The sequence below is a fragment of the Hemicordylus capensis genome, chromosome 4 (assembly GCF_027244095.1).
Source record: "Hemicordylus capensis ecotype Gifberg chromosome 4, rHemCap1.1.pri, whole genome shotgun sequence".
Taxonomy (NCBI): Eukaryota; Metazoa; Chordata; class Lepidosauria; order Squamata; family Cordylidae; genus Hemicordylus; species Hemicordylus capensis.
The window spans coordinates 133,366,298-133,394,084 of NC_069660.1; the positions used below are offsets into that span (position 1 = coordinate 133,366,298).

The following is a 27,787-nucleotide window of genomic DNA, read 5'->3' on the forward strand; positions in this document are numbered from 1 at the left end:
GGCGCCGGTTTTCCGGCTTCTTCGGGGCGGCCGCTTCTGGCCGCCCAAGATGGCTGCCGGGTACCAGCGAGCGTGTCTCTCTTGCCCTGTTCTGCGCCTGCGCTTTGCGCAGGCGCAGAACAGGGCAGGGAGGCACGGACACACGTTTGCTGTCCGTCCACGGACGGACACCAAGCGTTTTATTAGAGAGGATTACTCTCCTCTACCATCAAGCACATCTTCCGACCAGTAACAGTTGCATTCAAACTGACCCTAACCATCACAGGCTTCTCCTCCTTATCTGCATAGGGAATCCCCACTACCCAATCACCACAGTGCCACAGGCGCCTCCTCCCTATCTACATATGGAATCTCCACTGCCCAATCACCATTGTGCTTCTGCTCTCACAGGCTCCTTCTCCCTATCTGCATATATGGAATCCCCACTGCCCAGTCAGGTGCTTCTGCTTGCAAACTCTGTCAGCCAATCGTCTCCTTTCTACCACGTCCCCACACATGGCCCGTCTTGGAGAATTAATAATATAGATAAAATAACCAGTAGCTGATGATAGATCTCTCCTCCATGAAGTCATCCAAACCCCTCTTAAAGCCATCCAGGTTGTTGACTGTCACCACATCTTGTGGCAGAGAATTCCACAAGCTGATCATGCATTGTGTGAAAAAGTACTTCCATTTGTTGGTCCATTTGTAATGTAGATGTGCATCCAGATTGGCTTTGGCTGTTCAAGCAGAAGCCCGTTTCCTCGTGCAGATCTTCCATGCTGAATATGGGAATGTGTTTTTGACCAAACGTGTCACAAAGTATTCTCATCAGTGCCATTTCATATGTGACAGGATAGAAGAACTGCTGAAGAGAACAGCCAGAACAGTAGCACATTGGACTGTGTTTGTGGAAATGGGATAACATTTATTTTAAAACATGCTCACAACTGTCTATGGAAAGAAGGATAAAATAATTCCCATTAAGTAATTTTTCTTTTGATTATAAATACTAATTAAAGTAATAATAAGTTGAGAAAATATAATTTATATTTTCTTTTTATTTGTGCATCTTTCTTTATTTGGTATTTCATTCTCATTCATTCTCCTAAGAGTGATTTATACACATTGTTTAATATTCCAGATGAAGAGAATGAAAATGTTCTTATACTGATGATAATAGCTTTTTTAAAATAAATGAAATGTAGGTGAATTAGTAATTGCAATTACTGCATAAACTAATTAAGGTAGAGACATGCAAATTTACTGAGAAATAGGTCAACAGTAGTTTGGCATTCTGATCAGAAATACTGCTCTTTTATCTGATTTAAAAAAAAAACCCACAAAAAACTTTAGCCTTTACATGGCAGCAATAAACTAACACACTGGCTACCATCCTCTCCACCTGACTCCCTGCAATGTAAATGGGCATAACAATATCTATCTGCGAACCTTGTTAAACACCTTGTGCAGAATGGGCTAAAAGACACACATAATTGATTCATTTGTGAAGATTTTGCTGCTGTGACTCAACCCAAGGTCTCTCTTACTTGTGAAACAAGAGTTCCGTTATAGAGCCAAAGAAACAGCTCCCTGAGCTCAAGCTGGCTGCGTTTATATTATCGTCAGCCCAGACTGCTTTACAACCAATAATTCTTTCAGGCTTTATACAGTGGCCCCTTTTTTTTTCAGAAGGCTGATTGTATTTGACCATCCAGTCAACTTATGCTTCATGTATAAGTGAGGCTGGTGGTGCCAAATATGGCAAGTCAATCATTACAGCACTTTGATAGTGCTCTTTTAAGCAGCCAAAGCAAACACTGTCAAACTTCACAATTATGGATTACCAGCCTAACCATTCAAACACAACATCCTGAGGCATAACACAGTCATTTAGATGCATAAAGGCAGAATTTAGCATATCACAATCATATCATTATGAACACGTCTGGCAGTTACTTACCAATGTCATAAAGAAAAAGAAATAAGGATATTAGCAAATCAAAGGGAAACTTTAGGGAAAGGATGTACATTTACTCGTGATGCTGAAATCAACCAGAACTTTTACATAGGAATGTAGGAAGCTGCCATATACTGAGTCAGACCATTGGTCCATCTAGCTCAGTATTGTCTACACAGACTGTCAGTGGGTTCTCCAAGGTTGCTGGCAGGAATCTCTCTCAGCCCTATCTTGGAGAAGCCAAAGAGGGAACTTGGAACCTTCTGCCCTTCCCAGAGTGGCTCCATCCCCTGAGGGGAACATCTTACAGTGCTCACACTTGTAGTCTCCCATTCAAATGCAACCAGGGTGGACCTGCTTAGCTAGGGCGACAAGTCATGCTTGCTAAGCACCCCTTAGCAAAACAGGGTCTGCCCTGGTTGCATATGAATGGGAGACTACAAGTGTGAGCACTCTAAGATATTCCCCTCAAGGTATGGAGCCACTCTGGGAAGAGCAGAAGGTTCCAAGTTCCCTCCCTGGCATGGAACCAACATAGAGCTGAGAGAGATCCCTGCCTGCAACCTTTGAGAAGCCACTGCCAGTCTGTGTAGACAATACTGAGCTAGATGGACCTATGGTCTGCCTCAGTATATGGCAGCTTCCTATGTTCCTACCACAAGACCAGCTCTCCTCTCTTTTTTACTTATAAATGTTATTAGGTTATCTGTCAGTCTATATGTAAAGGCTCTTGAGACCTCAGGGACTCACTCACTGATGGCATCAAAATAATTCTATGGAATTTGAAGTTCAGTATGAAGTTCAGTATGCCTTGGTTATCTCTCTCTTTTCTGAAAGAATAATATAAGGTCATTCACACAACCAACTTACCTGGGTTGGGGAGGCCTAGGAGGGACTACCTGGCTCCCCGCACATGGTTGCCATCACACTGAGGATTCTGCCACTTGCATGGCACATGAGCAGCACCACAGTGAGCAGCAGAGCCAGACGCCGGAGGAGGAAGTCCTCCAGCATTCCACAGTGCAATGCATCAGGAGTGTGGTGCATTGGGGGATTCCCCCACTGCCCGGACTCCTGCTCCCTGGCTCTGTGGCTGCTCGAGCTGTGGGCAGCCAGAGTAGCAACACAACCAGGGAATGGGGTGGAAGCATGAATTCGTTCACATGACCAACTTACCTGCGATCAGGGAGGGCTGGCAGAGAGGCAGGCTCCTATTTGCCTCCCTGCACACTGTCACCATCTTACCGAGGCCTCTGCAACTCAAGCAGCACACAAGCAGTGCCACAGCAGATAGCAGACGCAGGAGCCAGAGGAGGAAATCCTCCTGCATCCCACAATGCACCATGCCAGGAGTGTAGTGCATTGGGGAATTTCCCCATTGCTAGGTGTTCCTGCTGCCCAGCTCTGTGGCTGCTCAGGCTGCAGACAGTCTGAGCGCCCACACAACCGGGGAGTGGGGTAGAAGGGCATGCCCATGCCTTTCTACCTTACCTTTAGCCCAAGTAGAAAACCTAGACAACCCAGTGGGGCAGCACCGGGAGCAGTCTTGATCCTAGCACTCCACACAACCAGCCATATCCAGGCAGGGCTGTTTGTGTGAATGGCTCCTATGTCTCACAAAAGCAACCAGAGGGCAACATCCAGACATGACTTACCATTGAAATCAATGAGACAATTTAGTAATGACTATCTTAAATCCAATTCATTTCAATGGTGCTTAATCAAGACTAATTTAGGTCTTAGGATGTTCAATGTCAAAACAAGTCAGGGTTTGGATGAATTAATATGCTGGACTGTGGGAATTCTACTTGTGCACACTTGAACCAGCCTCAGACCAGAAAGTGGGGATTTTCTTAAAAAGAAGTGGGGGGAAAACCCGGGGGAGTGGGGGCGGGGGCACCAAAAAACGGAAAGGAAAAAGGGGGAAAGAAACCCAAAGGTGATGAATAAATTAGTGTTGTCTTTAATGTAGCCTGACATGTTTCGAGCATTGCTCTTCCTCAGAGGCAAATATGCTGCATCGTCCTTCACGTATTGGAAAATGTATCCTACATTGGCAGGAATCTCTGCAATGCTTGTAATGTGTCAGGCTACATTAAAGACAACACTAAATTATTCAGCACCTTTGGGTTTCTTTCCCTCTTTTTTTCTTTCCAATTTGCTGCCTTACCCATAGATTTCTACCTTCTGGACATTACTGGAGCAGCAAAGTACCAAGCCACAGGGAAGCAGTGCTTACACTGCTGTGGTAATGTATATATTGGACCTTACTCCCATTGGAATAATAATCCATGTGATTTAATTGAAACCTTAAAGCCTCAGATTTCAGTGAAAATTTACTTGAGATTGTTCCCAATGCGTTTAAGTTGTAGGAAAAAATTACATTTTATTCACAGTCACAGTTTATTCACTCTAATTAAGGATATAAACATGGGTGGGGAGAGCCTCTTTTCTTCCCTTTTTATATTCCCTTTTAATATTGTGCATATTCAGCAGGAAGAAAGATATGGATAACTTTTGTGAGAAACATTACTAGTAACTAGTCTTATGGAAACTCATTTTGCTTCCCTTGACATTTCTTGGATTTTTCTCTTAAAAAATAATTTCCAGATTTCCCCCTCCAATTTTTGCTTTGGGTTCAGTTCAGCAGCTACTCTGGTTCCAGGTCCTATCAGTGTTGCCCAGTGTATGGAGATCTTCTTTATCAGCTCTGGACTCCACAGGAAATCCTGTGTTAAGTGAGAGGCAGATGTAATCTGACAGTTTGACCAATAGCACACATTAATATTTCCTGTGGTTTTTAGGTAGGGCTGTGCATATTCCCTTACTTGAGAAGCTTCTTAGCAAAATTGTTCTGTTTCATCCTGAATAGGACGCTTCTAACTTACCCAGACTGGTGGCAGCCCTAAGCAGGAAGTGCATGCTAGATGGCAGGATAACCTTTCTGGGAAAGAACTTTGGAGAAAGACAGTAATGGTTGCATGCTGCTAACTGGTTTCCTGGAGACAGCAGCAAAGGTCCAAGATAATTCCATAGATCAACTTATTGGGTTTTTCTGTAAAGCTCCACACCCCAGTCGCATTGCCCAGAATGTATTTGCTGCACATGGCCATCATTCAAAGCAGCATCAGCATTTGTTCTATGCACTCCAAATTGCTATACGTGACACCTGTTGCAAGTGTCACTGTTTTTGCTATTCTCAACTAGCTCTTGGTATTTTGATGGTTTGTTTAGCAGAGGGAAAGAAAGAATGGGGACAGCTGGTTCTTTAAACTCTTCACTGGTTTGCTGAATGTTGAGACTAAATAGCCAGAGACCAAAGGCCAAAAGGTCACGCTACTGTTTAGGACTGGAGGGCACCATGGTTCCAAAAGCTGTTTTCTTCCACCCGCTAAACACACATCCATTTCAGGGGGAATATGATTTCAGCTGGGTGGCGATTAGACATATGGCAAACATCCCAGAGAGAAGGAGGGGAAACCCACACAGAGCTGGGGAAATGTGGATACAAGTCAGAAGACCTGATCTAAATCCTATTAAATTCGATGGAAAGATTCCGATTTACTTTCTCTGGCTCTGGCCAGTACTCCTAGTCAAGAACATTAAAAAGTTTCCATCCCACCTGGACTTCTATAAGAGCTGAAAAAGAAAAATGATTTATCATTGAGAGCTAAGCAAGACACCTCAGGCAACAAGCCTAACCGTGAAATTATGAGAGACTCTTGAGATAGCTGAGTAAGGGGAAAGAAGCATTGCTGTGGGCAGTAGTAAATTTTAGGGATCAAGTCAAAAGAGTGAAATCATTCCGCTGAAAAATAAAACCAAGTATCTCCCCCTTGTCAAAAGAAAGAAACCAGTAGCCCTGATTCAGAAGTGTTTGAGGAAGGATTAGCTAGTTTTTTATACACTGACAGAATGTTCTGAAGACTTGCAGTACTTGGACATACATGCTTTGGACGGAGTTAACCAGCACCCCAGCATGTGCTGTGTTACACATCAGTACTGCAATGACATTATGCCAGCACATACAGCTGCACAAATCTATAGCCCTCAGATGCCAGATTTCTAATAGCTATAGCATGCTTTTGCTACACAGGATGCAATACTCTTTATTGTGGAGCCTTAAATTAGGAAGGAAAAGCCCCTACACCATATTGGGAATTACTTAATTCTCAACTACTTACTGTTCTCTTGTATTCTTATACAGAATTCACAATAATCTTGAAATCACATATGTCTTCTGCCTCAACAGAGGGCTCCTTCCCACAATATCTTTTGTGCTCACATATAGAAACAAACACGAGTAGAAAATGCATGTATCTCCCCATCTCTGGTTGTTTTAAAACAACTTTTGAAAACACACCTGTTTTATAAGGCTTTTAGTTTATGATGTTTTAAAGTTTTATTTAAGGTAATTTAAATGTTTTAGGTTGTTGTTTTGTTGGATTGTAAACCATCCTGAGATTTCAGATAGGGTGGGTGGTATATAAATGTGACAGATAGATAGATAGATAGATAGATAGATAGATAGATAGATAGATAGATAGATAGATACTTGAGTATACAAAACATTGTAAGATGTGGCCTAGCCGTTGCAGGAAACAAATAGAATTTGATTAAAGCACACACATATCTTCAGAACTGACAATAGTGGAGCCTGTCCTAATAATGCTTAATAAAAAGATAGATTTTTAAGAATAAAACCGCCAAAAAGCTACGGTTAAAAATAGTATATATTTTGGCAATAGTTAGTATGACACTGGTGTTATACCAACACTGTTCTTGTAATTGAACACAAGTAAATACCAAATTGCTAGTAGTAGTGCTTATAACTACCATGGTATATTAGAGGCTGCTTCCATGGTTATTGGAGTCTTCATAATTCCAGCAGTAAAAAAATAGTGTTCTGTACTTATTTAATTGCCACTGCCCTTATTAACTAGCATGTCCATGACCTATGCTATAACCCATTAGCTTCAGCCTGAAATCAGTGCCACCCAACTGTGTTTGGCACAAAAGTAATTGTTTATTTTCCAGCATCATCTGCCTTGGGTCCTCTGTAAGCCAGGGCGATCTGTGTCAACAAGTGCCAGGATATACTGTATCAATGGCCAAAGTCAATCTGCTGTCCCACAATACAATCAGGCTATCCACAAAGCAGCTGTCAAAGGCAGTGGTTATTTAGCGTGTTTTCATACAGAATCCTCCACAGCTTTTTGAATGTGTTTTATTTAAAATTGAAAAATCCACGACATAGGGGGGAAGTTTCTGTCCCCTTGATCGTGGAAACCGACAAGTGGTGTCCTCACAGTCTCAGTTTATCTCAGTTTATGCTCAGGCATGACTCCAAATGCTTTCCTGATAACCTCCAGTTATTTCTCCCTACCTACTCATCATTCTAGACTTTGGTAAGGCTTTGTGTGAGGTGGTGGAGAATCTAGATAGGGAACGTGGTTTAGCATGCTAGCAGTTCTGTGGGGATTCCCAAGAAAACCCTGGGATCCAACTGGACCTTTGTTTCTAAGTTCCAGGGTTACAAAGGTCTCCTGAGGTTCAGAGCCTGAGGCGGTACAAACACATCAGAGAAAACTATCACCCTAAATAAAACAGCTGATGTAACAAATATGTTTTCACCACACCTGTTGAAACACCTGCAGTGAAGGGACCAGGTGGGCGTCAAAGGGCAGAAAGTTCCATAACTTGAGCACCCCCGTGGAAAAGCACTGTCACATCCCCACCAGGCAGATTTCCAGTGTCAAGAGAATGCAAGACAGAGTCTTTTTTGGAATCTTCAGAATACAATGTGCTTTATTCAGCTCTTTCTGGATGCAAGTTTGGAGTCCGGACACATCCAGTTTGCAGTTATTGCAAACTGGATGCAATAAACTGTCAGGACAAATATTAAATGTCTCAAATAATCTTGGCCACATCTCTTTATTAAATCAGTGAATAATTTAAAAAACGGAATGTAAAAAGAATTAAAGGGTGAACTCAGCTGGTAAATTACTAAATATGTGGCGATGTTTTAAGGATATAGTAATATAACCAACATTCAAATGATTTTTTTTCAGATCATTAATCAATTTTCTCCCTGTAAAATCCCCTGAACTTGCAAACTCTGGGTCTCAATAGAGTTCCCAAAGATTTACATGAAATTATATGCCTTATTTTTCTTTCTGGAAGACTGCCCACCCAATGTGTTTCTGATGTTCATTGTTCATAGTTACCCAAGTACACCATGACTTTTTCATTAACAGCCCCAAAGTATGTCTGCTGTTAATGACTCAGTAAGCTTTCAGGACTTTCAAGTAATGCTAGCAAGTGCTTACTGAAAAGCCTGGTGTGACGCATTATGGGGCTAGAACATAAAAACAGCCCTGCTGGATCAGGCCCAAGGCCTATCTAGTCTAGCATCCCATTTCACACAGTGGCCCACCAGATGCCTCTGAGAAGCCCACAGGCAAGAAATGAGGACATGCTCTTTATCTTGATATTGCTCCCCTGCAACAGGTATTTAGAGACATCTTACCTGTGGGGCTGGAGGTGGCCTATAGCCACCAGACAAAGACACCCGTTCCCTGTTCCCTGAAGCACTTGGGTTGGTCAGAGGAAGTGGCAGTTCAATTCAGAAGATTGTTATCACATGCCATAATACTCCTCAACCTGGAAATAATGTGACACTAGAGAGACAATCCCAAGCCCCTGCCGGGTATAAAATGCCCAGAACCCATCCAAAAATTATCCTAATGCAGGGGGTGGGGATAGAAAAGAGAATATTTTTTTGGGGGGGGGAGAAATTATTCGAAGGTTTTGAAGGAGTGGCTTACTGCTGTTTGGTGGCAACAATAGTGAGTCTTTGTATAGCTTATGCTGCACCTTTGCAATACCCCAGGAATTTATTTAATTATTTGTTACATTTCTATACCATCAAAACCAAACTGTCTCCTGCAGTGTACAGCAAAAATAAAACAATAAACCACAGATTAAAACTAAACACTTAAAACCAGTTAAAATAATATAAAAACAATGTACATGGCAATGTAGCATCATTTCAAGAGGATTTCCAAGGCAAGCTGGCTGTCAGAAAGAGGTCTAGTGCTGCCAGGGGTGTAGCTTCAATTGAGCAAGGCAGGATGAATGTCCCTGAGTCCCAAGGGTCTGAGACCCATTAGCTGAGCAACAGTGAGGCTATTCATACGATGGGAGAAATTTGGGCTAGCGGAGGCTACCTCGATTTCCTCCCATCGTGAGAACCATTGGGCTCGGCTGTGAGCCCCGTGGTTCCTAAGCGGGTCACCCGCTAAACTACCCCTGCCTTTAAAACAGGTTTGCAGAGCGAGTGCTCTGCAAACTCGGTTTTTTAAATTGTGTGTTGCTGCAGTGAGGCGTGGCTCTGCGCCATGGCAACTCACAAGTAGACCCCCGGTTGGGAGGCCGAAAAGCAGCCTCTTGGCTTGGGGGTCTCTCCAGCATGCCCTGCGTGCTCGCGCAGGGCATGCTGGAACTTCCGGGGGCCACACGGCCCCCGAACTCCCAAGCCCCCTCTGGCTCCATCTTGGAGCCGGCTGTCGTGTGGATGGCCGTAGTGACCACCCAGGCAGGGCTTGCTGCTCGTCTGCAGGGAGAGCAGGCTTAGCCCACTCTCCCCACAAACCATCTGGAGGCAGATCTCGTTGATTATGAGACCTACCTCAGTGTGTTCGTCTCTCTCCCCTTCCTGACTCTCTGAAGGCGGAGGAGGAGGAAGAGGTGGGGGCAGGGGCCTATCTTCACTTTTTGTCTCAGGGCCCACTCCAACCTTGCTGTGCCCCTGGCTTACTGTGCAGTGATGCTTTTGCTACCACACATTCCACAGAGGAGGACTCATTAGGTCATTGAGGCAGCACAGATAGTTCTGAGGGATAAGTTGCTTCAATACCAGTCAGGGGTGGACCAAACCCTTAAATACCTCTGGGTTTAGGCTGCCTATTTCTCCTTGATTCTCCCTGCCTTGAGAAAACTTAAATGAAGCTAACGACAACAACAACCAAACAAACTTAGCTTATTACTATCAACGATCAAAGATCAGCAATACAATTTAAAACTTGACAGAAAAGTACAGATAAAAAGAATACATAAAATAACAATAATAACAATCAGGAGAGCAAATCCCATTTGCATATAAAGATAGCTGTTATCCAACATTATAACCGAGCCAAGAATCTAGAAGACAGGACAGGAAGTTAGTTGCTGTCGAGTCCTAATAGCAATAGAGCAGAACTTAGCCGCCTTATACATAATGGAAGGAATTTTATCTGCAAGCAAAAAAGCAACATAAAATTATTCTGAACGACCAGGTAAAGATAATATAATTGGAGTTAATAAAATCTGTCGTATGTCCCTGTAGAATAAGCAATGCAACAGAACATGTTGTACATTTTCAACATCCCCTAGACCACAAGGACAAAGTCTTTCACTCCTTGGGACCTTCAAAAATCTCCCAGAAAGCACTGCAGAGGGCAGTACATCATGTCTTGCCCTGAAAAAAGCCCTTTGATGGCAGGGGTAGATTAAGGTTTGTAAATAAGAAGACAAACCTGCAAAAGGAAAATCAACTCTCCTCCTGATATAGTCAGAAATAAGACTAAGGTCATTCTGATATTCTATGTCCAGAATTCTTTGTTTCAACACCTGTACAGCCTGGTCATAACTTAAGAGGGAAAGGTAGTCTTGAGAGAGGCCCAGGGCTGAAATTTTATTCTGGATAGCTTGCATCCAAGATGACTGAAATCTATCAGCCAGGACCAAACAAACAAACTGTATTTGCTAGCTGCTCCATAACAAATTGTTCTCTGGGCAGCTCACAACAGAGGATTAAAACATACAATAAAAATACATAACACATTAAATCATAACAGACTAAAAAGAAGAAAAGAAAATACAAAATAGAATACAAAGCAGCTTAAAAACTCATTTTAAAATTAGTTAAAAATCAGATCAAATCCAAAAACCAAAATTTAAATGGCCTGGGTGAACAAAAAGGTCTTTACATGGTGTCTAAGAGAACAAATTGATGAAGCCAGGTGAACCTCCCTGGGGAGGCTATTCCATAGATGGGGTGCAACCACCCCAAAAGCCCTCTCCCCGGTAGCCACCCGCCTCACTTCATTTGGCAGGGGCAACCAGAGGAGGGCCTCCAAAAAAAGATCTTAAGGTTCGGGTAGGGACATATGGGGCAAGGTGCTCTCTCAGGTAACCATTTAGGCAGAGGCGTATCTAGGGAAAATAGCGCCTAGGGCAAACACTGAAATTGCGCCCCCTGTCCAAGCATCTGACACCCATCTTTCAGATAACTTTACCATAATATCAGCTGAAAAATACAAGTCAGGCTCGTTAATCTTTTAATATTTCAAAAACTATTTTAGCAGTGGACTTAGCCAGACCAAAAAATGCTGGAAAACTACAAATTTCAGTATGCTGAGGCTCATGAAATACCCAAATATTATGTGGAGGTGTACTTGGAAAACTAAACAGAAGTGCCTGTCTAATTCTCTACTATGCATTGTAGCATCACCATTACATAAGTTTTAAAAATCAATGGAGAATTTGACTTTTCCCAGATACTCTGTAAATAATTAAAGGATATGCAGAGTAAACTGTGTCACTGCTTGGAATATATTCTAGTCTTTCAGAAAGACAGTTAAAATGAGAGAAGGAGAGCAAGATACTCCCAGTGGGCCTTAATATTAAGGATTTCACTCTGATTCAAAGACAAATTCACCATTAATAGCCATATTAGCAAGACATCACATTTAACTCACTTATCACAAGAAGCAAAGTAAGAGCAAATGAATACAATCCTAGCTCATAAGCATCAGCTCAGTATTCACAAGCCCTGATTCTCTGTACATAGTGCCAATCTGAGTATGTGTACAGTGACTTATATTATATATTATTATTTTTTTACCTGTAGCCCCTTTGGGGGGGCTTCCTAAAGGCTGGGGGGGTTGCAAAGGTTCCTCCCCCCCACTGGCCTCTAGGGCCTTGCAGGGACCATTTGAGCATGTGCAGTGGCCATTTTTAAAAATCTTTTTTTTTAAATGGCCACTGAAAACAAAATGGCCACCGCGCATGCTCAAATGGCCTCTGCAAGGCCTGGCATGACCTAGGGCCTCACATAGGCCATTTGAGCATGCACGGTGGCCATTTTGTTTTTGGCAGCCTTTTTTAAAAAAAAATTAATTTTACAAAATGGCGCCCCCCTTCAAGTGGCGCCCAGGGCACGTGCCCTGCCTGCCCTACCCCTAGTTACGCCCCTGCATTTAGGGCTTTAAAGGTTAAAACCAGCACTTTGAATCGGGTCCGGAAATGGACTGGGAGCCAGTGCAGATGACAAAGCATTGGTGTAATATGATCAAAATGTTAATAAACTTGCAGTTAATAATCTTGCAGCCTTATTTTGTACCAGCTCCAGTTTCCAGACCTTTTTCAAAGGCAGCCCCACATACAACATATTGCAGTAATCTAAGCAAGAGGTTACCAGAGCATGAGTAACCGTGGCCAAGTTATCTCTGTCCAGGTAAGGTTGCAGTTGGCATATCAGTTGAAGCTGATAAAAGGCACTCCGAGCCACAGTGGTCACTTGGTTGATGAGCTCCCCCAAACTGCAAACCTGGTCCTTCAGAGGGATCCAACCCCATGTAGAACAGGCTGAACATCTTTCACCCAGGTGGAGGAACCACCGACCAACAGTACTTCTGTCTTGTCTGGACTGAGGATCAGCTGGTCAATTCAATTACTACATCCAAGCATTGATTTAGGACAGTCACTGCTTCACCTGCATCTGATGAAAAAGAGAGATACAACTGAGTGTTATCTGCATATTGATGACACCTCAAGCCAAATCTCCTGATGACCTTACTCAGCAGTTTCATGTAGATGTAGCATAGGGGATGTAGATGTAGCATAGGGGAAAGAATAGAACCTTGCAGATCCCCATAGCATAACTGCCAAGGGGTTGAGCAACACCTTTTGGAAGTGTTCCTTGAGGTAGGAGCAGAACCACCTCCAAGCAGTGCCTCCCACACCCAACTTGGCCAGCCTGTCCAAAAGGATACCATGGTCAATGGAACTGAAAGCCACTGAGAGATCCAAGAGGATTAACAGGGTGGTACTCCCCCTGCCTCTCTCTCTGCATTGGTCATCCCACAGGGCAACCAAAGCAGTTTCTGTTCCAAAGCTGGGCCTGAAGCCTGATTGAAATGGATCTAGATAGTCGGTTTCCTCCGAGAGTGTCTGGAGCTGGTCAGCCATGACATGCTCAAGCACCTTGCCCAGGAAGGGAATATTGGCCACAGGCCTATAGTTGTTTACATTCTCTGGGTCCACACTGGGTTTCTTTAGGAGTGGTTGAATAATAACTTCCTTCAATGAAACTGGGACTACTCCTTTTCTCAATGAGGTGTTTAGAACCTGTTGGACCCAGCTAAAAATTCCCTCCTTACTAGATGTAATAAGCCATGAAGGGCGAGGGTCAGGCATGCAAGGGGCATGCTTAAAGGGGCAGCCTTCTGGCCTGGAGTCCTCCTTGTCCCTATCAGATCCTGCCTAGCCTGTTGTATGAAGATACCAGTGCACAAAGGCGTGGGAGGGGCCTTTAGGCTGTAGGCATATTTTTTCGGAGGCCTCTGGTTTTTGGGTTCCTTCAAGCTCTGGACTGGTGTTAAGGCCTAATTCTACTCCTGCCTCCTCAAAATTAGACACACAGCCACCACTCAGAGCAAGGAACATGATTCCCACCCCCTGAAAATGCCAGCCCTCCCATTTTTGGTCACACCAGAATGTGGTCCATTTGAATCAACTCTAGTCATGATGAAGGGTAAGTTCAGATTATTGAAACCACAGTTTAAACTGTATGATTAGAGACCAGTTTGGATGTTCTAGTCCTTCGTGATTATGCAGAGCCAGGAATGGCATAAGATTAATTAAAATCAGAATTTCTCAGGTGCCCTGTGGGAAAAATGGCAGAAATTCCTTCCCCACACACTATTTTCTCCACCTGGTAATTTGCTGAGGAAAATTGGAAGGGCTTATTGGATTAACCCCAGACCTGCTGCTTCTGCTTGTTCCAAACAAGTTTTTGCCAAGGAAGACCACTGGGCTATTCCACTGCTTAAGAGTCAGTAGATTGGCCAGTTGGTTGTCTGGCCTATTGGTGGACTTACTGATGTATGAACACATGGATACATTCCTGCCTTTCCTCTGCCTGCCTGTGATGAGTTAGTCTTCCTACTCTAAAACAAAAAGGAAAAAGAAAGAAATATGAAAATATTGTACATAATACAAATACTAGGGGGTGTGATTCATTTGTTTGCTTGTGCTGGCTAATTTTCTTCTTGTGAGAGCACCACAAGAAGCAACCTTCTCCCATTAAGGGTGTGAGCAGGTAAGTGTAATCAGGCCATTTGCCTTGCCTAGGTTGTTCTAAGTCAGGGAAGGCAGCTTTGGCTCTCCAGCTCTCCCATCACCCCCAGCCACAATTTATTATCTAAGTACTGTGTGGACATAGTGTGGATGGCTGACTCTGCCTTCCAAATGAGAGTTAAATGTTATAGACCAGGATTTCTTAACCTAGGGCCCTCAGATGTTGTTGGACTACAACTCCCAGAATCCCCAGACACAAAGGCCATGTCTGGGGATTCTGGGAGTTGTAGTCCAACAAATTCTGGGGGCCCAAGGTTAAGGAACCCTGTTATAGACCTTTTATTCTTTGAAGCTCTTCAAAACTGTTTGTACTTTGAATGATCTGAGATTATGGGTCTCACCTTGCTGATTCTTCGATCAGTTTATGCTGTTTCTTGACCACAGTGAATAGTGCAGAGAATCTAGATCAACACCAGTAAATCCAGGCAGAGAGATGGCAGAGAGGTCCAGTGGGTTAAGGAACACAGTGTTTGGAACTATGGCTTCCATAGCAAACAGTGAAACTAAATAGAGAAGATCTGTTACAATGTTCTTGGCTCCATACCAACCAGCAGTTCTGTCTTGAGTCCCATTTTACTAGCACATCATAAATGAAATAATATAATGGAAAAATGCATTGCTAACTCTACAAGTTGCCAAAGTAGGACAATGGGCCAAACTTCACTTACATTATTTATGCAGGTAGCTATATTTGGATCTTCTCTCACAGGAGCTGAGGCAAGCAATATCTGACATTTAGGTTGTATGGTAAAATGAATTCATTGTAAAAATAAAAACACTTGCAGCTCTGGATGAAAGGGGACTCTGTTTTATTTATTTACTTGCATACTCAAGTCCCATCCCGAGGCTCCAGACTGATACAAGTATGCTAGTTATTCTATCTAACTGCTACTTATTCTCTTGCCACCAAGAGTCAGTGTTTATAAAAATGTATTTCATAAGTTCCATACGAAGCACCAGTTTAGCCTTGGGTGACTTCCAGGGGAAGATAATTCCAAAGATGAGGGCAGCCACTAGGAGTGTGAAAAGTAAGGCCCAGTTCAGTAGTGATGTGCGGTTCGGTCCGGATCCGGATCGGTTCGTCCCGAACCGGTCCGGATCCGGCGGTTCGATCCCGGACCGAATCGGGCCCTTCTGGGACCGATCCGGACCGAATCCGAGTCGGTTCGGCTCCGAACCGGCTCGGGTTTCCCGAACCGGTTCGGGAGTTCAATTGAGTCTCTGGAGTGTCCCTTTAAAGTTTGAAGTGTGTCCTCCATTTTGTGGCTCATTCCTGAAACTTTTGCTCCTAGCATCCATTTTGTGATGCTATTTTCAGGCATTGTATTGGCTGCGCTATTGATCCTTTGATTGGCCAGAATGAGTCCTTTGGTCTGGTAGGCTGCTTGGCTGTTGCACTGTTGAGAGCTGGCACCCTGTTGGCCGTGGGGGAGTGCAAAGGTGGGGGCTCCCAAAGGAGGGAATTTCAAACCTATATAAACCCAAGCCTCTTCTCTGGAAACTTCTCTTGGCTGCAGTTGTGGGATCATCTCTGAGACCTTGCTTGCTCTTTTGCTGCTGGTGTCTGCTGTGAGTCCCTGCTGACTGTGTGTCACATTAGTGTGTGTCTGTCTCTCTGCTCTCTGTGTGTGTTGTTGTGTGCCACCTTGTCCATCTGCCCTCTGTCTGTCTCTGTCCAAACCTCTTTAATACTTTCCCCTCAACTTTTTCCAACTTTTCCTGTTGTGTGTTTTCTGTTCTCTTCACCCTTTCTCTCTCAACCCTTCTTCCAAAGTTTTGGCTTTCCCTCCTTCCCCCCCCCCCCTCTTCTGCATTGCTTTCCTGTTTTTGTGCCTTGCCTGACTTTTGTTCCACTTTTTGAGTTGCATTCAATTATTGCTTCTGTGTAAATTTATATATTTGCTGATTTTGGTTTTTAATTAATAGCTATTGTTATTGCTGGCTGCCTGTCTGAGTTGTGTTTCTGAGGATTTAGTTTATATTATTGCTGCAATTTGATTCCTTGTGTTCTGATTTTGATTGTTAATTTGTTCCCCTCTGGCCCTGCTCCTAGCTTCCCCCCTCCCTCCCTCCCTCCCACCCAGATAAGATTGTTTCCCTCCTGTGCTGCTGCCTGTTGAGCCTTGCATTCTTTGGATTTCTTTGTGGAATTAGGTTCTGGTTTTGGTTTTGCTCCCTGTGTGTGTCACCCACTCCCCCAGTCCCTCCCCCTGGTAGTTGTAAACCCCCCCCCCGCCCTGAGACTTTCTGGCTGCCCTTTGGTTTCCTTTTTTTTACTTTGTGTATAGATTGTTTGGATTCAAATTTGATTGTTCCCCTGTGGTCCTGCTCCTAGCTTCCCCCCTCCCTCCCCTCCAGAAACCCACTCCCCCCACTGCCACCTCCTCCTCCACTCCTGCCCTGCCTGCCCCCTCCCACCCAGACTGAGTGTTGTTCCCCATCCTCCCTGGTGCTGCTGCTGCTGCCTGTTGAGTCCTGTCTTAGTTACTTTGGTTTTTTGTGTGAAATCAATTAGCTTCTTTTGGTTCTGGTTTTGCTGTGTGTGTGTCCCATTCCTCCCTGCTGGTTGTTGTTGGTTCCTCTCCCCCCCCCCCCAGACTTTCTGCCCATTGTTCCCAGGTGTTGTTTTTTTTTTTTACCCCAGGCCCCCTGCCACAGACTAGCCCCCAACCACACACACCCTCTCTGCTCCCCCCACCCCACCTCTTTTCCTCCTTGCCCCCGACTCTCTCCACTTACCCCAGGCCCCCTGCCACACACTAGCCCCAACCACACACACCCTCTCTGCTCCCCCCACCCCACCTCTTTTCCTCCTTGCCCCCGACTCTCTCCACTTACCCCAGGCCCCCTGCCACACACTAGCCCCAACCACACACACCCTCTCTGCTCCCCCCACCCCACCTCTTTTCCTCCTTGCCCCCGACTCTCTCCACTTACCCCAGGCCCCCTGCCACACACTAGCCCCAACCACACACACCCTCTCTGCTCCCCCCACCTCTTTGGACCGCTGCTACTGCTGTGTCCTCCCCCCACACCTGAATCCCCCCTCCCTGCTGCGCTGCGCTTCTCCTCTCTCCTCTTTCTCTCTATCATCTCTCTTTCTCCTCTCTCTCTCTTTCTTTTCTCTCTCTCTCCTCTCTTTCTCTTTGTCCCTGCCCCCCCTCTCTTTTCTCTCTCTCTTAGTCTTTTCTCTCTCTGCTCCCCTTCACTTTCCACCTCCTCTCCCACAGCTGCAGCCACACACAGTAGCCTACCCACCTGGCGGCTGCCATCGGTTTTTTTTTCTTTTTATAGTTTTTGGTTGATTTTGTCTCTGCTTGGGGGTGAGTTGAGCGACACAAACAGTGTTGTCTCCTCACTTCTGCCCCTCCATCGTTGTTGAACTACCCCGGTTGCCTGTGTGCCTCGTGCGGCCGCCCTGCTGTGTCTCAGCCCAGGGTGGCTGGCTGGCGGCGGCGAATCCGTGACCAGCAGTGAGCGGCAGGAGAAGGACCGGAAGAAGAGGGGTTAGTGCGTGTGCGATTGTGCACCTTTTGTTGCCCCTTTCTCTCCCTAGCTGGCGGTTTTAAATAGGGACACCCCTATTCTGAAATGCATTTGGGTGTGGGGAGGAGGGAGGGAACCTTGGAGAGGAGATGTACTGTTGTAAAACTTGTGTCTTCATGCCCATGCCCAGTAAAGAAATTGCTGCTGTGTGTTGCGTTGCATTGCATGCGTCTTGCAGGTGGTTTTTGAACAGGTGCCTTCCAGAGTGCTTCCTTGCCTCTGGGGCAGTCTGAGTGGGGTCCAGGGTTCTGATGCGATGCTGCCACTGCTGGGCCCATGCCATGCCAGAGTGCTTCCTTGCCTCTGGGGCAGTCTGAGTGGGGTCCAGGGTTCTGATGCGATGCTGCCACTGCTGGGCCCATGCCATGCCAGAGTGCTTCCTTGCCTCTGGGGCAGTCTGAGTGGGGTCCTGGCTGGTCTCTGATGCTGCCACTACATGCTGGGCCCATGCCATGCCAGAGTGCTTCCTTGCCTCTGGGGCAGTCTGAGTGGGGTCCTGGCTGGGCTCTGATGCTGCCACTACATGCTGGGCCCATGCCATGCCAGAGTGCTTCCTTGCCTCTGGGGCAGTCTGAGTGGGGTCCTGGCTGGGCTCTGATGCTGCCACTACATGCTGGGCCAATACACACGCATGATGATGATCATGATGTTCAATCCATGAGGCTGCCATCAAGTGTTTGCTGCTGCTTGCTTGCCATGGCATTGGGCAGGCAGAGTCACAGAGTGGGTGGGTTCAACCTCTGTGTTGGTGTGACTGGGTTCTGGTTTTGGTTGTGTGCAATTTAGAGTCACTAAATAGGCTGCATTGAGTTTGAACCACCCCCCAGAACCCACACTTTGTGTTCCAGTTCACTAAATAAGGGTTTCCTCCTTTGATCTGCAGGTTCCCAAGCGTTGACTGCATCCCTCCCCCACCCCCGGTAGGTGCTGTGCCCTCCCCCCATCCACTCCCCCCCCCAAAAAAGCTAAAAACTTGCCACCCACACCACAACTACTCCACCCAACTGCCCGTGCCACCCTCCCACACCGGGGTTCCACCCTTTAACCCCCTATTTTTCTAAAAAAAAACCCTCCCAGACCCATCTCCCCAATTGGCTTGGTGGTTGACTCCCAAATTCAAAAAGGACACCCTCCCCCTCACTTCGATTGGCTTCCCCCCCCATATCAAAAAGTCTTCCTTTCCCCCCCATTGGCTTCCTTTTTTCAAAACAAACTTCCCCCCCGCCGCCTCCAAATCAGCTGCCTTTTTTTTGGCCCCTAAGCCCCTCCAAATTATTTTTTTGACCCTGTCTGGCCTTCCTCCTAAAGTCTCCCTCCTTCTGACCTAGCAGCATGTCTGAGCGCCGTGTGGCGGGCAGGGCTCGCTCAAGGCTGGCAGGCAGAGGTGGGAGAGGCCAGGTGCGGGGTGCGCCTGCGGCACGGGGAGGGAGAGGACGCGGGGAGCCTGAGGACACCCCAGTTCTCCCCATTGGAGAATTCTTTGCTCCGGCCCCATCTTTGGTGTGCAGGATTCAGTTCCCCACGCCTGCTGCCGCCAATCGCGGCAGAGGCAGAGGCACTGTTAGGGCTGTGGCGGGTCCCTCCTCGCCGGCGGCACCAGGTGCTGCTGAGCTACCGCCAGTTGTTGAGGTGGAGGAGACTGTGGAGTTGGAAGAGCAGGTAGAGGGCGGTGAGGACCGTGCGGCTGGCAGCGATGCAGCCAGGTTCTCCCTCCCTCTGGGGCCCCTTCCCCCTATCCTTTCGCCGCTCAGTGGGGCCCCCCCTCGTGAAGCCCGACACTCTGGTGGGGAGCGGTCTGGCGAGGTGGTGGAGGAGAGGCCTGCCTCTCCGATGCCAGTTCAGCCGGGCCCTTCCTCCGCTGTGGAGGGCGGAAGGGGCGGGTTGGGTGGCAGCAGTGGGCAGGCAGCGGCGGCCGCCCCCCCCTAGGACTGCAGCCACCCTGCGAGAAACGGCCTAGGACGGCGCCCAGGGCGCAGGAGGCCAAGGGCAGTGGTGCATGGGTGCATTTTGAGGTTCCTCAAGATGACCCATTCCACGCCCGCTGTGTCCACTGCAGGATGCTTGTCAGCCGTGGAAGGGACCCTGCGCACCTGGGTACGACGCCTATGTGGAGACACCTAGAGCGTCACCACCCAGGTCTCAGGGGACAGGCTGGCAGCGCTAGTGCGCCTTGTGCATCTGCCACTAGGGCGGGCAGCGGCAGTGTGCCAGCCAGCAGGCAGGCTACACTGCCCGTCCAGCGGTGGACGCAGTCCTCGGGCAGCCAGCGTATTGTTCGCGTGGACCATCATCACCTCACCCGCCTCATAGGGGAGATGATTTCCACCGATGACCAGCCGTTTCAGGTGGTCGAGAACAACGGCTTCCGCCGTATTCTCCAATACCTGGCTCCCGAATACGTCATCCCCTCAAGGACGACGTTCAGCCGGAACGTGGTCCCCTCCCTGTACCGCCGGTGCAGGGAGCTCGTGTCGGCCGAGCTGCGTGCAGCTCCGGCCGGGACAAGCGTGCATTTCACGACTGACCTCTGGACCAGTGTCAGTGGGATGCACGCTTCTTTCCTGGCCCTCACTGCCCACTGGTGGGGACCGGAGAGTGAGGGGACCTCCGCGGGCGATGCTTCCGGGTCCGGCGCGGCTCCCGATGCACTACGGCACAGGTGGGCCGTCCTGCACGTGGAGACGATGGACACGAGGCACACCGCGGAGGAGGTGGCGGCCGTACTCGACCGCCAGATAGAGGAGTGGATTGGCGGGTGTCCACACCTCTCCCGCGGCTTCATTGTCACCGACAATGGAGCCAACGTTACCGCCGCTGTCGAGACAGTCATGGACTGTGTGAACATACGGTGTATGGCACACACGCTCCATCTGACCGTCAGGGACGCCCTTGGCCTTAAGGAGCTGAGGGCGTCCCAGGAGAAGGGGGCCCGCCCCATCGCAGGTGCTGTTGCTGCCACGGCCACGCTTGTGGATAAGTCCCGCAAGCTGGCCGCCCACTTCCACCGCAGCGAGAAGTCCAGGAGACTGCTTCGCCAGAAGCAGGATGACCTTGGCCTTCCTCGCCATCTCATCCCTACGGATGTGGAGACGCGGTGGAACTCCACCTTCCTCCTGTTCCAGCGCCTGTTGGAGCAGGAGAGAGCCCTTGTCGCCCTGGCGAGGGACGAGTCCTTGGATGTCTGCGACTTCTCGAACGCAGAGTGGAAGCAGATGTCCGAGGCGGTGTCGGCACTCGAGCCCTTCCAGCTTGCCACGAAGGGCTTGTGTGGCGACACCACTCCCTTGAGCCAGGCGCTGCCCACAGCTGTTGGTCTCGAGAAGCTGATGGGTGGACTCCATATCTCTCTGACCACGCCAGAGGGTCGTGCTCTGGCTGGGAGGCTGAGGTCTGGGGTTGACAAGCGGCTCGTTGATGTGCTGGGAGACAGGGAGGAGTATGTCCTCGCTTGTCTCTGTCACCCAGCCCTCAAGGGCAATGCCGTGAGTGCCGACGACTTGCCCAGGTGGAAGGGCATCCTGGTCGAGAAGGTTAGGGAGGAGGAGGCCGCTAGGGCCCGCAGAGACCAGGGTGTTGGTAGTGGTGCGGGGGCAGCCCTCGCGGCCCAACCCGCACCCAGCAGCAGCATGGGCGGCCAGCCGGCGTCAGCTTCCCCTTCCCCTCCCTCTTCCCAGTCCAGCAGCGCGGCATCCCAGGCGGCGCCATCGCAGCAGCCATTTGCTACCGACTCGAGATCCGCCCAGTGGTTTCAGCGGTTCTGCTATGGCGCCATGCCTGGTATGCGGGAGGCTCGACCTGCCAGGCCCCCCTCCAGTGCTGAGCAATGCGTTGCGCAGTACTTGGAGGAGCCTGTGGAGGGAGACGGCGTGGACTGCGCACAGTTCTGGGCGAGCCGCCGCCAAGTCTGGCCGGACCTGGCGGTGGTGGCTGTGCGCCTCCTCTCCTGCCCCCCAACCAGTGTCCAGAGCGAGCGGGTGTTTTCACGTGCCGGGGACGTGGTGACACCCTCTCGCTCCCGCTTGGACCCTGGTCTGGTGGAGCAGCTGGTCTTCCTTAAGGTGAACCTCCCCTTGTTGGGCTACCCCAAGCTTGAGTTTGAGACGGGCGAGTGATTACCGTGGGTTGCCCCATGGTTGGTCACCTGCCTGGCTCGACCTCTGCTTATCCCTACCCTCCCCCCTTCCACCTCTAGCTGAGCTGACGTGACAGATGCTGAGCCGTGCCAGCCAGTCGCAGCGTGTAGTGTGCCCACACAGAGATGCAGTTGTAGTAGTAGTTGTAGTGCTGCGACTGGCCAGATGTTTACAATGCCCACGCCCACCTAAAAAGAAACCCAATGCTGACCAGCACAGGCCCTTTATCTATCCACCTGTCAGCATTTGGGGACCTGGCGTGGGCACGGCACACCCCCCCAAAGTAGCACAGCCCACGGAGTACTAGACTTAGCGGCAGCGGCGGGTATACGTTCAAAAATGCAGTGTAGATATGTAAATACTGTATGTAAATAAACATGTAAATAATTTTTTCTTTAAAAACCCCATGTCAAAATCAAGCCTCAAAATTATGCAAAAGAAAGAAAAAAAGGTGACAAAGGGAGAACAAAATGATGAATGCCAAATGAATTGATTTTATTGAAAATGTCACCAGAAATCATGTGTGGGGGGCTTGGTTTACATGGAGAAAATGATTGGGTGATTTTTTGAAATGAAACGAATGAATTATTATCATCTTATGTTCATCTTGATTGTGGTCACTGTTGATGTTGGCTGATGGCAAAAAACCCAAAACCATCAGAATAGCAATGAACTGGCTGCCAACACAACATATTGATTGATAACTGTGCAGGGGGGGAATTGGGTCTGTGTGTGTGTGTGTGTGTGGTGCAGGCTCAGTCTGTCTCTTCCTGTTGTGTGTCTGTCTGTCTGTCTGTCTGTGTGAATGGATGCCTAGCACTGTCTCTGTGTGTGGATGCTTTCTGTGTGTAGTGTGGTGTGTGTCTGTCTACATGTTTTTTTCCTCCCCCCTCCAACTCCCTCCATCCTTCCCCTCTCATCCTCTCCCCTTCCTCTTCACCACCTTCCATCCTCCCTCCCTTCCAGCCCACCACCGCCTCAACTGCCCCCAACCCCGGTCTGGCAGATGATGAGAGTCTGGTCTCTCCCACCGAAGCACACACGTGAGCACGTGTGTGCACAAATATGTGGCTGACCAACTCTGAGCCGGACCCTCCCCCCTTCAATCCCCTCTACATCCCTCTCCCCCTCCCCTTTCCTCCCCCCTGCCTCCCAGCCTCCCTCCCTGCCTCCCTCCCCCCTCCTAGCTAGCAGCGCACACATACACACACAAAACACCTGTGGTGGCAAACACCACCAGCACACATGCACTCACACTGGTGCCACCACCTCTGCCTTGGGCCTCTGTGTCCTTGAGCAGATATGTGGTGGTGGACCAGAGAAGCATTTCTTTCCAGCAAGGCAAAAGGCATGCACTCACTGCACACACACACACACACACACACACACGAAGAGGTGAAGACGAGAAGAGGCAACTTCTAGAACCAGCAGCAGCAGGTGAGTGTCGTGTAATTGTGTTGCTTCCCAAGGCCACTGCCCATGCTCAATGCTCAGTCTGCTGAAACTAAAGAACTAGCTACAGTCACCCTTCCTCACATGCAGCTCAGCTCAGCTCAGCTCAGCTGCACAGCACACTGACTAACTAGACACTACAGCTGGTGGTAGAAAAAACAGAAGTCTAGATTCTAGAAGATGTCCTGGTGGATTTTAAACTTTCAAATCTGTGCTAGGATTGCCTCGCCCGCCTCCTCCTCCTCCTCCTCCTGCCTGTAATTGTGCCCTCTCCCCTTGCAGTTGCGCCGTCGTGATGGGTTGGTGATGTGCGTGCGCCGTCTACTTGTTAGCTCTCTCCTCCTCATGTTGGCTGGGCTTGCCAGGCACTGGCTGGCAGCAGCTGTTGGCTGTGTGCTAGGCTCAGGCTGTGGCGCGCGTGACTGGACTGGGAATGTTATTGTAGCGGCAACACTGGCTGTGGTGGTAGCAGTAGTAGCTGTTGTTGTTGCTGGGCTGGTGGCTGCTGGCCTGTGCTGACTCTGCGCACTTGGTCTGGTCTGGTCTGGTCATTGGGATGCAGATGTAGGGTGTGTGTGCATCATCCATGGGGAGCATCAGAGCAGAGCAGAGCAGGTTGGCTGGCTTCTGTCTGTCGGGCCTAGTCAGTGGCTGGCACTGAGTGAGGCGGTGGTTTCTTTGGGCATCACGTCACCCATCATGCGGAGCAGCAGGTCTGCTGCTCTGCTGCTCCGCCTCCTGCTTCTTCTCTGTGTGTGCTGCTCTTGTGCTTAGTGTGCTGCTCCGCTGCTGCTGCTGTGCTGGCAGGCAGCACAGCTGTGGCCTTTTTGTTAGATCAGAGAGTGGGTGTTGTCTCTCTGAGTGTCCTCCTCTTACTTGCTTGGATAGGAGTGGTGGTAGTAGGTAGGCATTAAGATGGACTGACTAGGTGTTACGTGTTAGGGCGCCCAGAGAGAGGCGCCAAAAAGATGGGGTGGCAATTGTTGGGTTGCTCCTAGTATTATTGGTGAATTTCTGAAGAAAAATTTTTTTTCCATTGGCTAGAATGGGGGTTCGGGGCTGCCCCAGACCCGCCTCTGTGGGGTGGCAGCACCCCCAAAGTGGGTCCGGGGCCATGGCAAAAATGCCCTCAGTCCCTCCCAGCAATCCCCGTAGAGATAGGAGTGATGGTTCTGTTGTTTTTCTGAGGTGTTCTGAGTGAGTGTGGATTCTGTGATAGCAAATGAGAGTGGATTCATGGTGTCTCATTGGAAATCTCATAAGCTATCATAGAATCTACACTCAGAATACCTCAGAAAAACAACAGAACCATCACTCCTATCTCTACGGGGATTGCTGGGAGGGACTGAGGGCATTTTTGCCATGGCCCCGGACCCACTTTGGGGGTGCTGCCACCCCACAGAGGTGGGTCTGGGGCAGACCCGAACCCCCATTCTAGCCAATGGAAAAAAAATTTTTCTTCAGAAATTCACCAATAATACTAGGAGCCACCAATTGCCTTGGGATTTTTGGGGTGGAGGACACCCATGGGTGGCTACCACCCACCCCAGCTTTTTTGCCCCTAAGGGCTCCACATTGTGAGTTATGGGCAAAAATTTATTTTTTGAAAAAAATTTGTAAAAAATCAGAGGAAGGTCCAATCGACTTGAAATTTGGGTGGCAGGTAGAACACAATGTCCCCTTCAAAACCAGCCACTTTTTGTGATCCGAACCGGTTCGGTTCGGATCCGAACCGGTTCGAAACCGAACCGGACCGGGGGGGTGGTCTGGCAAAACCAAAACCGAACCACCCCGGTCCGGTCCGGACCCGGTTCGGACCCGAACCGAACCGGGAGAACCGGTTTTATGCACATCCCTACAGTTCAGTCAGTTTGAATGCGAATTGGACCTGAACTGGACCAGTTTGGTTTTTTATCCCATCAACACCGCCTCCCCCCCCCGCCCCCGGTTTGGTTCATGGGGGTTCACTGAACATTTTCTAAAAGAAACTTTTTCTTTTTAACTTACTCCCTCTGGAGGGGGGGGTGCTTCTCTGAGGCGGTGGAGGGGTCCGTGCAGGTTCCCAATCCCCCACCAGCCTTCCTTTTTGTAAAAATCGCCCAGTTCAGGTGCTTTCAGCACCCGGTGCTTTCCATTTTGGAGGCCACCGTGCCTGCGCAGTGGGACCCTTTGTGGACAGGTCTATGACAGGTCATAAAAAGGCTCGATGAACCCCCGAACTGGGGAGGTGTTCAGTCCGGGATCGAGCCAAACTGGGAGTGGTTTGGCTCGACCCTGAACCTTTGAACTGAACTGGTTTGATATCGAACCAGTTCATATTCGAACCTGTTTGCACACCCCTAGCAGCCACCAGGATGCTTCTCAGCTAGTTTAGGATATCCTTTCAGTAGCACTATACTAATTTTTCACAGACTACGAGAGGACTGAAATGCTTCCAAACTCCGTCCTACTGCATTTTCACTGCCTCAGTTTTTTGCACTTTGTTTTTCATATGTTAAATTCTTCTTGCTAGCTACATGATTCCAGCCAATCAGGGATCATGTAGCCAGATACAACAGTTGATTTGGCCAATATCTCGGAAATAGAAAAAAGGAAGGAAGGACTCCCAAAGGTGCTGATAAGTTTCAATAGTTTTATTTAGTATGTATTTTTGCTAGTACATTTCAAAAGGTTTGTTCAGTATTGCCTTACGTGTTTCGAGCCAAGAATGCTCTTCCTCAGAGGCAATTCTTAGGTAAATAGAATTAATCACAATGATTTATATTACAAACATTGGTCATTGTGATTAATTCTATTTACCCAAGAATTGCCTCTGAGGAAGAGTATTTTGGACTCAAAATGTGTAAGAGAATACCAAACAAAACTTTTGAAATGTACTAGCAAAAAGACATACTAAATAAATCTACTGAAACTTATCAGCATCTTTGGGAGTCCTTTCTGCCTTTTTTCTATTTTCTGGTGCTGCGTCATCCCCTCCCCCCACCTCCCTTTATTCCTTCAGTATCCTCTCTTCCCATTCACTTCCTGGCTTCAAGGTTAAGCAATGAACCTTTGAGTGAATCTTCAAAAGAGAAATTCCAACTCACATGCCAAGTCACATCCCTACTAAATATGATAAAATACAATTCTCAGATAAAATGAATATATTTTCTAATTGGAGCGTGAAATGGAATCACAAAATATCTTCATAGAAAGACATATATAAAATACCAAATGTCAAGTCACAATTATCATAAAATCCAGTTCTAAGCTGAAATGAATGTACTTCCCAAGTGGAGTACCAAATAGGGTCACATAAGAATCTTCATGATTATAAATATTTAAAATGCCTGATGCGTTTCGACAAAAGGTCTTCCTCAGTGGCATTCCACATACATCAACTATCTAAAAACAAATACAATACATTGCAAATTACATACAAATAAAACCATCAAAACTACATAGATTGGGTTATACATAACAACCTTTGTCATAAATGCTTAGATACATCAAAATATTGTAAACATAGCCAGATCTCGTTATCTACATGCCATTTATAAAACTCTGTGAAAATTCCTCAATTCCTTCACACACACGCACACACACTCATGCCCACATACACATACACAAATATATGTCTCTCTATGTAAACATACATATTTATCCACAGCTATACTATACCAATTATAACACACATCTTGTATACCGGTAGTTTTATTAAACCCATTCAAAAGAATTGCTCCTACTTTATAGCAATAGCAATAGCAATAGCACTTACATTTATATACCGCTCTATAGCCGGAGCTCTCTAAGCGGTTTACAATGATTTAACATATTGCCCCCAACATTCTGGGTACTCATTTTACCGACCTCGGAAGGATGGAAGGCTGAGTCAACCTTGAGCCCCTGGTCAGGATCGAACTTGTAACCTTCTGGTTACAGGGCGGCAGTTTTACCACTGCACCACCAGTGATTTTATTTATCTAAAAATCTCATTATATATTCCCAGATCTCCAATCAAAATCAAACTTAAAATTAAATTTCTAAGATATAGCCCCCTTTATAGCAATAGCAATAGCAATAGCAATAGCAATAGCAATAGCAATAGCACTTACATTTATATACCGCTCTATAGCCGGAGCTCTCTAAGCGGTTTACAATGATTTAGCATATTGCCCCCAACATTCTGGGTACTCATTTTACCGACCTCGGAAGGATGGAAGGCTGAGTCAACCTTGAGCCCCTGGTCAGGATTGAACTTGTAACCTTCTGGTTA

The 27,787-nt window shown here is 47.6% G+C and overlaps 1 long non-coding RNA gene across 1 annotated transcript; it reads right to left on the reverse strand.

Annotated features, from left to right (window-relative positions):
- Window positions 1–12,146: 12,146 nt before the first annotated feature.
- LOC128324173 (uncharacterized) lies at window positions 12,147–15,434 on the reverse strand. The gene is made up of 3 exons (XR_008306703.1): window positions 14,743–15,434; window positions 14,143–14,211; window positions 12,147–12,761 (listed from the first exon to the last, which is right to left on the reverse strand). It is a non-coding gene; the product is annotated as an uncharacterized LOC128324173 (long non-coding RNA).
- Between the last annotated feature and the right edge of the window lie 12,353 nt (window positions 15,435–27,787).